Source organism: Arachis ipaensis, chromosome B4 (assembly GCF_059453495.1).
Source record: "Arachis ipaensis isolate K30076 ecotype BB chromosome B4, ASM5945349v1, whole genome shotgun sequence".
Lineage (NCBI taxonomy): Eukaryota > Viridiplantae > Streptophyta > Magnoliopsida > Fabales > Fabaceae > Arachis > Arachis ipaensis.
The window spans coordinates 131,053,629-131,068,278 of record NC_142439.1 but is presented as its reverse complement, the minus strand read 5'-3'; positions in this window follow the sequence as shown (position 1 = coordinate 131,068,278).

Sequence of the window (14,650 nt, the reverse complement as noted above, 5' to 3'; positions counted from 1 at the left end):
CATAATAATCTTGATGGCAATGCAAAAGAAATTATTGTATAGTTAGTATTTGTTATTTTATTGTGCATGATATGGTAGGTGAAAATAAAAAATAAATATGAAATGTGTGTTAATGTATATTTTGTTGTTATTTTTTAGTTTTTTTATTGTGACTTTTCATAATTTAAAAGTAAAAAAAAAAAAAAAAGTAGCTTCTTCTACTTCCCAAACGGGCTCTAGGTACATCTATTGCTTTCTCTTATTCCTCATAGGTTCATCAATAGTCCGCTCGCATTATTTAGAAAAGAAAATTTCACACGCATAAAAAATATTATTTCTATATAACTATGTATTATTCTTAAAATTTTAACACGAGTCTTTACAACATCCATGATCGAAAATAATAAAGTCTTAAATATGTAGACATCAAACATTATGCAACTATAGTATTTACAACCAATTTAACTCATATCTAGTTAAGCTACCACTAAAAGCCATCTCTTTTTTGCATCCATCGTTTCTTACAAAATTAAACATCTGTAATTCATAGAAATTAAAAGTCAATCACATGAACCAGAAACATATAAAGAAAAGAATTCTAAGATATGAAGCCTAAACTCCATCAAATTTCATACCGTTCGCTTTAATCCAAGCATCCATGAACCATATGATATTACTATCTTTGCTGTAATTTAAAAAAAAATATGAAAATCAACCGCAGAACACCCACAGTCGTACACAATATGAGTACACAGGCAGAACATAACATAAAAATTACGGTGAACATCTATGCAACCCATAACATGAAGGAACGACTATCGGAAACTGATCTTCAATAGCGGCATGCAAACACACCCCCACGGTTGTTTTGGTGTTGCCCAAGAAAGACTCCAAGCGGTGCGAACATACAGTGATTTTAACCTCCGGAGATGGCCGTTAACAGACAACGTGGGTGGCGGCTGGCCGACTTCTACATGACGCCGACTCGGGGATTCGCCTGCTGCTGCTCTTCTTCACAACGGAGGCCTTCCCCAAGGGATGGTCAGTTCGGCGATGGCAGAATGGACGATGGGAAGGAGCATAGAAGAAGCACTGGATATGGGTTGGTCCGAGTTTCTCAATGCCGTTTCAAATGGGGTAGGGAAAGGGTACTAGTTCCTGAATGGAGTTTGAATTAAGGGGAAGAAAAAAAGTTTTTACCGGCTGGTCAAAAAGGGGGGGAGTGGGTGGGAATGTGGGATGATTACGATGTTAATAATTAAGAGAATTAAAATTAGGATTTTGGGAAGGGGGTGTATAAGGTGTGTTAGTAAGCTAATTGGGCTAGTTTTTAGGGCCCGTTGTTCATATTGTTCAACAAATTCATTGTCCCCCTAGCATTTCCCTACTTCTTAAAGCAAAATCCCATTGCCAGAAATTATTTTCTTTATGGAAATATTGTTGGTGTATTGGCCGAATATGGGTGAAGCAGGTGTTTTGTGGAAGGGTGGTATTAGGAACAACACGCCGGGGCGTGGTGCCTGAGCGAGTTCAGCGACGTGACAGTTCCTGTACAACATGCCAGGGGCGTGATGATCTGCCGACAAGACACTACACAGACAACACGGGGAGCGTGAAGCTGTGTAATCTGTGAATCTTGCTGGGTTCTAAGGTGTAGCAGCATCACGTGAGGGACGTGTTGCAGGCTTGCCTGCATGCAGGGAACACCCCCGCCCCGGTAACCAGCACCCAGCCCCTTATAATTTCAGCTTCTTCAACCCCCTTCCTCCATTGAAGTAAACAGAGAGTGTGGCATATGGTTTTGAAGCAAGAAAGCAAAAAAAAAAAGGCAGTGTGTTTGAGTGTGAGTGTTAAAATAGAGTGTGGCGCAGTAGCTTGAGTAATAGTAGTGGAAGTGTAGGTGTAACTAGTTTGGGTGTTTGTAGGAAAAAAATAATCAAAAAAAAATTGTAGAGATTTAAAAAAATGGTACGTAATTATGCGGCGCCTGAAGAACATATTATCAATTATTTGGAGCATCCAATTTATGTAAGTTGGTAAATTTTAATTTTTTATATACTGAAATTTTTTAAATATTGTCGTTGTTAGTATTTTATAAATATATAGAAGAAGTCTCATTTCTTTTTGTATTTTACGATAGAATAAAATTTTAATTTGTAAAATATAATTATATCTCTTTTGTATATAATTTTTTTTAGTATCATACATCTTATTTTTATTTTTGAATATATAAATTTTGTTATGATTAATGAAAGTAATGAATAAATAAATATTTTGATTTGTTAAGACTAAATAATTTCCGGTATTTATAAAATAATAATAATAATAAATAGATAAATATATATGAAATATATATCGTTGTTAAGTATTGAGAAAATAAATATTTTTATAAATACGTATTTTGACAAATAAATAATACTAAAAATATTATTTAATTATGTAAAAAAAATCATATATATTTATTTATTTTAAAAAAATTGTGTGACAGTAGCTAAAGAAAATATGTAATTCAGTAAATATATTTTAAAATATTTATTTATTTATTTATTTATTTTAATTCAGTAAATTTTTTTTACAGTAGGTAAAAAATAAATAAATGTTAATATACAATTTTTTTTTAATTACTTTTCTTAGAATGGATTTATTTATTCGTGTGGTTAGCAAACAATTTGAATATTAATAAATAATTTAATAAATATTAATAACAATTTTTTTTTGTAATAAATATAATCTATTTAAACTAACAATTTTTTTTCCTGCAGCCTAACAGGAATTTGTTGGTGCGTAAACTGGATCCACCACAGACGTGGAATCCGATGGTGAAAAACTACCAGGGTGATACGAGGATTTCACCCGTTATTAGCTGCTCTGGTTGAAAGGTCGAGGCCAGAGACTCACACCTTCGTATTGCCGGTGGGTGAGATTACAGTGACATTGGAAGATGTTGCTCATATATTTGGCCTACCCATTGACGGAGAGGTTGTGAGTGGATGGACAGATAGTAGTGGCGACTTCGTCCAAAGTCAGAGCTACACGGTATTCGGTCGTGAGCCAAAAGTCAGTAGTTCTTCAAAATCCTATATAAAGCTGGCTTGGGTTCGACGTGTCAGAGACACGGAGCCATTAGACACTGAGGATTCCATTAGGAGATACGTCAGATGTCATATCTTCTGTTTGTTGGGGTCGACCGTATTTGCGGATTAGTCGACCGCATATGCCCACGCGAAGTATCTATCGTTGCTTCAAGATTTCGACCGGATCCATACTAATAGTTGGGGGTCAGCATGTCTCGCACATCTTTATAGAACATTATGCCGTGCATCACGATTTGATACAAAGGAGATGGATGGACCTCTTAATTTGTTGTTTGTTTGGGCATGGGAGCGAATGCCGTGTATTGCGCCCGTACCGAGACACACCCTTCCACCCGTTGAGATACCAGTTGCAAAGAAGTGCCACGCATCAGTTGTCTCCCCTTCCACCAGAGCAAAAGCTATAGGCACAATATTTTGGTTCCCATCTTGTGCAATAGCGACCAGAAGTGTTCCTTTGTATTTTCCGTATAGGTGTGTACCGTCAACCTGAACTAGAGGCTTGCAATGCCTGAATGCCCTAACGCATGGATTGAAACTCCAAAATACGCGATGAAGTATTTTTCCACCTTGCGCCTCCTCATTCCCGTTGTACAGTGGGCGTGTTTCTATTTGCACAACTGACCCAAGCATCTTCTGAACCATAACCGAGAGCCACCATGGCAAGGCTTGGTAAGAATCCTCCCAACCACCGAAAACTTTCGCTATGGACTTCTGCTTTGGCAACCAAACCTTTCGCTAATTGATGGTATAGTTGAACCTTGACTGGACTTCCGCTATTATAGATTTCATCTTGATTGACGGGTCAGTCTCGACCAAGGGCATTATACTCTCAGCAACGGTATCCGAGTCCGACTTGGAATGATCCTGTGAAATCGTTCCCATTGTACACGTGTGCCTTCCATTGCATCTGCGTATGTCCCAACAACCTTTTTTCCATATCAAGCTGGCTCGGATAAGCCAGTCACACCCACGCCCATATATCTTGGATTTTGCATAGAAGGTCTGTGGCTCAGACTCATACACATCGTAGTCAACTCTTCTAGCGATAGTGTATCTTCTAATTTCTGCCACGACCGACTTTCTGGAACTGTATTCCATTCCAATCCGGAACTCTTCTCCTCAGGATCAGCAACACCTACAAAAAGTAGAAAATCAACGTTCATTAATCAATCCAAAGTATCAATTAACAAAAACGTATTATTCAGTCATCACATACCTATGTTTGCATATTCCGGAAATTTCGGTGCATGCATGGCGTCGAGATCCAACTCACGCATAAAAGGTGGCATGTTCATCGGTTGACTGCTCGAGGGATGAACCACTATATTCTCCGTTGCTGTCTCAACTCCCACATCATCATCCTCGTCTTCGTCGCCGGCTTCATAAGTGGCTTCGAAGTCCTTTTCGCTGTCACTATTCATTCCCTCGTACACTGCAGCTCTATCATCATCTATATCTAAAATATTTTGAATCTCTTCTGCCTCTACGCTTTCAAACTCAACATACAGCTCAATCTGTGGCTGTCGCATCTGAGTCTGCCGGTAAATTTAAAACATATTCTGCATACTCCCTTCGTCAGTAATTGGCATGGTATCAAACTATATTAGACCACCAAAAACTACAACTGGATTTCAGTACAAAATTCTACTCACTCTTATTAACGTACCGTTCTCCATGCTTTGACAGAGACCGTTCTGAAGCTCTATTAACGTCATGGTGCATGGAACCACAAACGAAAACGGATTCTGTCAGACAAACCTCACTCCCTCATGAGTATTACGTATTATCTCACCGTTGCGATACACCACCAAGTTTGCGGTACCCTCCATTGCACTACCAACACTCACAGAACACTCAAAGAATACTCACACACTCTTACTCAGAATGAAAATGCAGCCGAGCTCTGCCTATATATAGAGGGGAGCACTCACCACGCCCCTCACGTGCTGCCTGCCTTAGCCAATCAAGCTTTGCCACGTGTCAGCACGCCCCCCACGTGCTATCACCATGTCATCACGCCCCCACGTGCTACCTGAATCCGCCAATCACGCTCTGCCACATAATCTCATCCCCCCCGATGCTGAGTCAACACGCCCCCGACGTGATTCCAGCTCCAACCAACGACGTCGCGCCACGTTTCTTCACGCCCCTGGCGTGTAGCAGGTAACACGCCCCCTGCGTGTTGACCTTGCATCACTGACGTCCACCAAAGGGTAATACACATAGTTCTCCCATTTCTGGCAAAATCACCACCGTCTTTCCCATATTCAAATTCTTGAGCTCCTTAAATGGATTTTTTAATAAATAATAAAATAGATAATATTATGATTATGACTATAAAATTGAGTTTGAGCCCCCATTCACTACTTGACCTAGTCAAGTCTCCAACCCATTTGTTTATCATATTTTGTTTGCTTGTAATCCAATATGAAAATTGTTTGGTCCGATTTATCCTACAAAAAATTCAAAACTTTTGCCCCCATAAAATCAGTCCATCCGATTTTCATTAAAATATTTGCCCCCATAAAATCGCACCTTTAATTTTTGTGTTTTTACAATTTTAAAAAATATCAAAAATTATAATATAGAGATACATCATTCATCTCATCACTCCTATAAAAAAAAATTAGCGTATATTTATATTCTTAGTTATGCTTGTACTTTTAATTTTAAAAAGTTAGGAATAATTTTTAAAATATTTATAAAAATATCTTTTAAAATTAGTTCATGCTTTTAAGTTAAAAAAAGTCTAATATTCATATATGGACCTTATATATTAATGAATTTCTGATTTATTCTTACTATTTTTTATATATATATCTAGTATAATCATTTTAAACATTAAAAATAATTTTACTAAATACAATTTTTGTATCTTATACTTATTGAAATTTATTTTTATTGTTTGATTGTTATAACTTTTGAAAAGATAATGTTCTATCAAACTGAAACTTAATATGAGTTCAAATTCAGTGATAGAAAATAAAATAGAGATATTTTTATTATCTTATTTTATCTTATCTTTTTAAAATAAAATAAAAGTTATTCAAAAAAAGGCGCATGGAACGTAATAAGAATGTAGATGAAACTGTTAAAACAAAGTACATATTGAATTATTGAAACAGAATATAGATATGACTGCTGAAACATAATGCAGACGGAACTATTGGAAGAAGGCGTAGATAGAAGCAGGAAGAAGGTGCAGATAGGTCATAGTGACTATTCCATGAATGATAGTTGTTTCCTGTTAGAATAGGGGTAACCAAGGCTGATGTTGGATTTTTACTTGGATGGATGTAATAGAGATTGGTTTGATTTTGAGTTAAATTGGAAGATTGATTATTCATTGTGGGAGGAGGTTGAAAAAGAAGTATGGTGATTTCTCACGGAAAGATGATAACTTATGTATCCTCTTCAAGGAGAATACCAAAACTCTGATACCATGATAAAATTGTGAAAAAATAAAAAAAGAAAAGATGAACAACTTTTATTGATTTTTGATTAATTGAATTATATTATGAAGGCTAAAATTGTAACTAAATTTATGTATTTTGTTGAGTTGAATTTGTGGACTGTAAAAATTTTTCATTACTGTCATGGGTTAAGGTGGATAGTAGTTTAATAATCTAAAAAAAATGTACCAAAACTGAAAAGAAAATTATAGAAACTAAAACAAAAAAAACTCCAACACACATACATACATACATACATACATAACTATATGTATGTATGTATATATGTATGTATGTATGTAGATGAAATTTACTAAATTTTTTTAATTTTAAAAGATAAATTACTTCTTATTATCTATTACAATATTATTAGTTAAAATAAGTTAATTTATTATGGTTAAATTTAACTATTCATCTAACTTAACTGTTTATAACTTAACCAGTGGACTATAATATAATTCTTTTAACAATTTATAAAAATTATTAAAAAAGTTCTATTTTATTTTTTTCTCAAATTATATATTTATTAAACATTTTCAACCAAGAAGATCCAATAAAATAAATAAAAAAAATTTAAAAGATATAAAAAAAATTTATAACACTATCGCCTATCTTACTTCTTTCTTATTTTTTTTAAAAAAAAATTCATTCTTCTTACATAGACGAAGACAATTTAGGAAAAACAACAGTTAAACTCGAGATTATTGACAGTAGGAGAAAATAATAGAAGAGGAAAAGAACTATGCAATCTGCACCTAATTTAAAATTTAAACTTAATTGGATGAAATTAAAAAGGTTTATTTTATAAAATCTGTTATTTTCTCAAAATTTTCTATGATTTTATGTGCTTATATATATTTCAATTTATTTATTCAATAAGTTCATTGAACATGTACGACTCTAATTGAACTGTAATTGAAAATACATTTTATTGTAATGGAAGATTTTCTAGTAATTACCAAATATACTATATATATGAAGAAGATTTTTCAAAAAATATGAAAATAAAAGCAAAAGAGAATTATCAAAATATAGTGTTTTAAAAATTTTTAGTGTCTCTTAAATTCTTTTTATATTTATTTTTTTTATCTTTTGAGATTTAATGATTGATAAAATATGTGGTTTGAGAATAAATAAATTATAAAATGATCTTTTTTAATGTTTTTTATAAATTGTAAAAAAATTATACTATAATTAATTAGTTGGGTTATCAAAATTTAGATTAAATAAAAAGTTAAATTTAACTATGATAAATCAACCTATTTCAACCAATAATAATGTGACATATAATAAAAAATAACTTATTTTTTAAAATTAGAAAAATTTAGTAAAATTCACCACATATATATATATATATATATATATATATATATATATATATATATATATATATATTGCAGGATCAAAAACTTATCTAAGTTTTTTAAAAAATATTTGTTTTTATTTTGATTTCGATTTCATTTAAAAAAAGTCAAATTATTATAGTACAAAAAATGGATAAATATAAGTCTAGGTTGAAATGTAATCTAGAAAGATTGTAATTTTCACCGCGAAGGGAAAGATAGGAAAAAAGATTGTGCTGTTACATTATTAGTTAAACAACAAGACTGTCATGTCTTCACAACTGTTTGGCCTTTCTAATATTCGAATTCAGATAAAGTGTGTTGCAAATACCATTCCCTTTTTCCTGTTTTTCCTTTTCAGGAAGCCTTCAATCTACAAACTACTGTTTTTCTTTTGTTGTTAGACAAAATACACTAAACGGGTTTGAAGTCATTTCATTCTGGTGTATATAAGAAGAATTTCAGGTATTTTGGAAATATTGGCAATATTCTAATGGTTTTAACTATTGATAATATATATAAAATTAACATCAATGACTAAAATTATTGAGATATCAGTATTTTTGGAATGTGTTTAATTTTGATGCACCGACAGTGTAAAGCATTTTATACAGTCGTGCAATGACATTCGTTCTTTTGGATGTTCATTCACGCGGTCAATGTAAAAGGTGGTTATTTTTACTGATGTGGTGTTATGTAATTAGATGCATGTGTAAAATTACTATTAAAATTAATTTTTTTTTGGAATACCTAAAAATTTATTTCACATTGATTACTTTCTCCCATATTATATTGTTATGTCGATTTTTAGTAAATTTGGAATGGTTCGATATCTATGATATGAGAGCGAAACATACTCTTCTTTTGCGGATACCAATTTTGCAAATTGCACCAAAGACTCAATTTTAAAAAAGTAAAAGAGAAAAATACATGGAATATAAACTGGAATTGAATTATTTGAATTTGAAATTACAGAAAATAAAGTAAATGACTTTAAATTTAAAGAAAGCAAAAAGAAAATTATAGAAAACTTAAAAGAAATGAAAAGACATGGAAGGAACCCTACTGAAAATAAATTCTTGGTAAACTCAGAAAGTCGCTGGGATGTGAATGTGCGATAGTGTTTTCTGAAGACGAATTTGAACCCTTGCTCCTTCCAAACCTTACTTATTTATAGACTTGTTCGATCAATCCTATACTGCCAAATGTCATCTTTAAACAGTCGCAAAATAACTGTTCTCACCAAATGCAGAATCGAATAACTGCCCTTGTGATGTACTGTCGATCTTCACACATTGTCCATCGATCCTCATTCTTCGACAAATCGTGGTAGATGAAAAAAACCCTTTCTTTTGATATCCTTTTTTTCTTTAAATTACTATCCTTGTAAATCTCGTCAAATACCATTTTGATTTACGAAATTCTTTGACTAACAGATATATACGAAATTCTTTTTTTTTTTTTTTACAAATAGATAAGATATGGTGCTCAACCCGCGGGTATTCAACTCTATCCAACCCAGTTATCCAGTCAAGTAGGGTTGTCTATTCAACCCACTGCGAATAGGGTAGATCCCAAATCCTATCATACCGTACCCATTGCCAACTCTATATACATATTCTCATTTTACTTATGACTCAAAATAATATCAATTTTATTTTATTTTATTTTTTATTGATCCACTCTTTTAAAAAAATATTATTCCAATATTATGCAGTAAGCTTAGAAGTATCTCCTTCAATGAGTTCATTTATGCTAATTTATCTCAGCCATATCCCAATATTTGTTAGAATATTTGTTAGAATATTATAATTAGAGTAACAAATCACAGGATATCAGAGATAACCAAGGAAAATCAATTATATTTATTTAGAATACTTTCTGTATTTAGTTTCCTAGAATTCTATATTAAGAGAGTGATTGTAAACAAAGAATATACAAGAAAATACATTGAAAATCTTTTCCTGCTTCCCTCTCTGTTACCTTTGCTTGTGTCTAACCTTTCCTAACCCTCGATACCATCTCAAGATGGTATCAGAGCGGTGTTAGATCCTGGAAACTCAGAAACCAACATCATTGTTCCAATACCCTAAACACCAAAAAAAAAAAAAAAACCAAAAAAAAATGTCATCTTCAAGGGATGAAATTAGCAACAATATGAACCAAAACCAAAACCAGAGTAATTCCTCAATCATTACTGATGAGCTAACTTTGCAAATTGCAAATATGTTTCGTAATGGCCTAGGAATTCAGCAAACACAAGCCAATCCTGACAATTTGTCAATTGGTTTTAAATTAAATGGAGACAATTATCCATTGTGGGCAACACTTATGAAGAAAGCTGTCGGTGGCAGAGGAAAGAAAAGCCATCTGACAGGTATTCCCCCTACACCAGAAGAGAGAGAACCATAATAGGAAAAATGGAAACAGGCAGATCAAGCTGTCTTTACCTGGATAATTCAAAATATTGAGACGAGTTTGATGAACAATGTCTCCCAATTCCCAACTGCAAAGGCTTTATGGGAGGGATTGGCTACAACCTATGGGAGCAGCATAGACCCAGTACAAATCTACGATTTACACCGAAAAGTAAACACACAAAAACAGGGACAGGATACCCTAGAGGAATTCTGGAATAAATTACAGGCTATATGGATGGCTATTGACAGAAAATAACCGAATCCTATGAAGTGCTCAGATGATATTGCAATTTTCAACAAAATTAAACAAGAACAGAGACTATATCAATTCCTAATAGGGATAGATGAAAAATTTGAAGCCATTAGAAGGATCTTTTGATGCAGGAGAAGACCCCTTCAGTGGAGTCCGCCTATGCTGCCGTCAGAAGAGAGGCGGCCCGACTCCAGATTTTGAAGCCTACCACCAGTAGCAGAGGGGACACATCATTAGGGGAGGTCGGAATCGGCCTAATCGCAAGAAACAGACCACAGGGACAGGGATGGAATCGCTCAGAAACTGCCGGACGTCGTTCATCACAGCGAGACAAAGAAGACAAAAGCCACCTCCATTGTACTCATTGCGGAATGAAAAAACACACCAAGGAGACTTGCTTCAAAATCGTGGGTTATCCCGAATGGTGGGAAGATCCCAAACCAAAAAATCGCAAGGCCGCCACCATAGTGGGCACTCCGCAGACCGCCAGCAGCAGCGGTGGTGACTGGTGCACGAAATTGTGATCTCAGGCAACGGCGCTAAAAACTCTGTACGCACGTCTTAATAAATTGTTTTTCATTCACAACTTCGATACAACTAACCAGCAAGTGCACTGGGTCGTCCAAGTAATAAACCTTACGTGAGTAAGGGTCGATCCCACGGAGATTGTCGGCTTGAAGCAAGCTATGGTCATCTTGTAAATCTCAGTCAGGCGGATATAAAATAGTTATGGAGTTTTCGAAAATAATATAATAAAATAAGGATAGAAATACTTATGTAAATCATTGGTGAGAATTTCAGATAAGCGCATAGAGATGCTTTCGTTCCTCTGAACCTCTGCTTTCCTGCTGTCTTCATCCAATCAATCCTACTCCTTTCCATGGCTGGCTTTATGTAAGGACATCACCGTTGTCAATGGCTACTTTTTATCCTCTCTGGAAAATGGTCCGATGCGCTGTCACTGCATGGCTAATCGTCTGGAGGCATCACCCTTGTCAATGGCTGCATCCCATCCTCTTGTGAAAATGGTCCAAATGCTCTGTCACAGCACCACTAATCATCTGAGGTTCTCGATCATACTGGAATAGGATTCACCCTCCTTTTGCGTCTGTCACTACACCCAGCACTCGCGAGTTTGAAGTTCGTCACAGTCATTCAATCCCAGAGTCCTACTCGGAATACCACAGACAAGGTTTAGACTTTCTAGACTCTCATGAATGCCGCTATCAATCTAGCTTATACCACGAAGATTCTTATTAAGAGATCCAAGAGATACTCATTCAATCTAAGGTAGAACGGAAGTGGTTGTCAGGCATGCGTTCATAGGGAATGATGATGATTGTCACATTCATCAAATTCAGGTTGAAGTGCGAATGAATATCTTAGAAGCGGAATAAGTTGAATTGAATAGAAAAACAGTAGTACTTTGCATTAATTCATGAGGAACAGCAGAGCTCCACACCTTAATCTATGGAGTGTAGAAACTCTACCGTTGAAAAATACATAAGTGAATATAGGGTAAGCATGGCCGAGTGGCCAGCCTCCCATGGAGGTCTAGAGATCTCAAAATGATCAAAAGATGTTCCAAGATGTCAAATACAATAGTAAAAAGTCCTATTTATACTAAACTAGCTACTAGGGTTTACAGAAGTAAGTAATTGATGCATAAATCCACTTCCGGGGCCCACTTGGTGTGTGCTTAGGCTGAGCTTGAATGTTACACGTGCAGAGGTTATTCTTGGAGTTGAACGCCAGTTTGTAACGTATTTCTGGAGTTCAACTCTGGTTCGTGACGTGTTTCTGGCGTTTAACTCCAGACAGCAGCGTAGAACTGGCGTTCAATGCCCTTTTGCGTCATCTAAACTTGGCCAAAGTATGAACTATTATATATTACTGGAAAGCCCTGGATGTCTACTTTCCAACTCAATTGGAAGCGCGCCATTTTGAGTTCTGTAGCTCCAGAAAATCTACTTTGAGTGCAGGAAGGTCAGAATCCAACAGCATCAGCAGTCCTTCTTCAACCTCTGAATCTGATTTTTGCTCAAGTCCCTCAATTTCAGCCAGAAAATACCTGAAATCACAGAAAAATACACAAACTCATAGTAAAGTTCAGAAATGTGAATTTAACATAAAAACTAATGAAAATATCCCTAAAAGTAACTAGATCCTACTAAAAACATACTAAAAATAATGCCAAAAAGCGTATAAATTATCCGCTCATCACAACACCAAACTTAAATTGTTGCTTGTCCCCAAGCAACTGAAAATCAAATAGGATAAAAAGAAGAGAATATACTATAAATTTCAAACTATCAATGAAACATAGCTCCAATCAGATGAGCGGGACTTGTAGCTTTTTGCCTCTTGAATAGTTTTGGCATCTCACTTTATCCATTGAGGTTCAGAATGATTGGCATCTATAGGAACTCAGAGTTCAGATAGTGTTATTGATTTTCTTAGTTCAGTATGTTGATTCTTGAACACAGCTACTTTATGAGTCTTAGTCGTGGCCCTAAGCACTTTGTTTTTCAGTATTACCACCGGATACATAAATGCCACAGACACATAACTGGGTGAACCTTTTCAGATTGTGACTCAGCTTTGCTAAAGTCCCCAATTAGAGGTGTCCAGGGTTCTTAAGCACACTCTTCTTTTGCTTTGGACCTTGACTTTAACCGCTCAGTCTCAAGTTTTCACTTGACACCTTCACGCCACAAGCACATGGTTAGGGACAGCTTGGTTTAGCCGCTTAGGCCAGGATTTTATTCCTTTAGGCCCTCCTATCCACTGATGCTCAAAGCCTTGGGATCCTTTTTATTTATCCTTGCTTTTTGGTTTTAAGGGTTACTGGCTTTTTGCTCTTGCCTCTTGGTTTTAAGAGCTTTTGGCTTTTTCTGCTTGCTTTTTCTTTTTTCTTTTTTTAGCCTTTTTTTTCTATTTTTTTCTGCAAGCTTTTGTATTCACTGCTTTTTTTTGCTTCAAGAATCATTTTTATGATTTTTCAGATTATCAAATAACATGTCTCCTTGTCATCATTCTTTCAAGAGCCAACATATTTAACATTCTTAAACAACAACTTCAAAAGACATATGCACTGTTCAAGCATTCATTCAGAAAACAAGAAGCATTGTCACCACATCAATATAATTAAACTAAGTTCAAGGATAAATTCGAAACCCATGTACTTCTTGTTCTTTTGAATTAAAACATTTTTCATTTAAGAGAGGTGATGGATTCATAGGACATTCATAACTTTTAGGACATAGTTACTAAATACTAATGATCATGTAATGAAGACACAAACATAGATAAGCACTTAACATAGAAAACGAAAAACAGAAAATAAGAACAAGGAATGAGTCTACCTTAGTGATGGTGGCGTTTCCTTCTTGAGGATCCAATGATGTCCTTGAGCTCTTCTATGTCTCTTCCTTGTCTTTGTTGCTCCTCCCTCATTGCTTTTTGATCTTCTCTTATTTCATGAAGGATGATGGAGTGCTCCTGATGTTCCACCCTTAATTGTCCCATGTTGGAACTTAATTCTCCTAGGGAGGTGTTGATTTGCTCCCAATAGTTTTGTGGAGGAAAATGCATTTGAGGCATCTCCGGGATCTCATGGTGATGAGCTTCATGCGTCTCTTGAGATCCATGAATGGGCTCTCTTGCTTGCTCCATCCTTTTCTTAGTGATGGGCTTCTCTTCTTCAATGGGAATGTCTCTTTCTATGAAAGCTCCAGCTGAGTAACATAGATGGCAAATAAGATGAGGAAAAGCTAGCCTTGCCATAGGGGAGGACTTTTCGGCTATTTTGTAGAGTTCAAGGGAGATGACTTCATGAACTTCTACTTCCTCTCCAATCATGATGCTATGAATCATGATGGCCCGATCCACAGTAACTTCAGATCGGTTGCTAGTGGGGATGATGGAGCGTTGGATGAACTCCAACCATCCTCTAGCCACAGGCTTGAGGTCCAGTCTTCTTAATTGAACCGGCTTGCCTTTGGAGTCAATCTTCCATTGAGCTCCTACCACACATATTCCATGAAGACTTGGTCCAACCTTTGATTAAAGTTGACCCTTCTAGTGTAGGGGCGCGCATCTCCTTGCA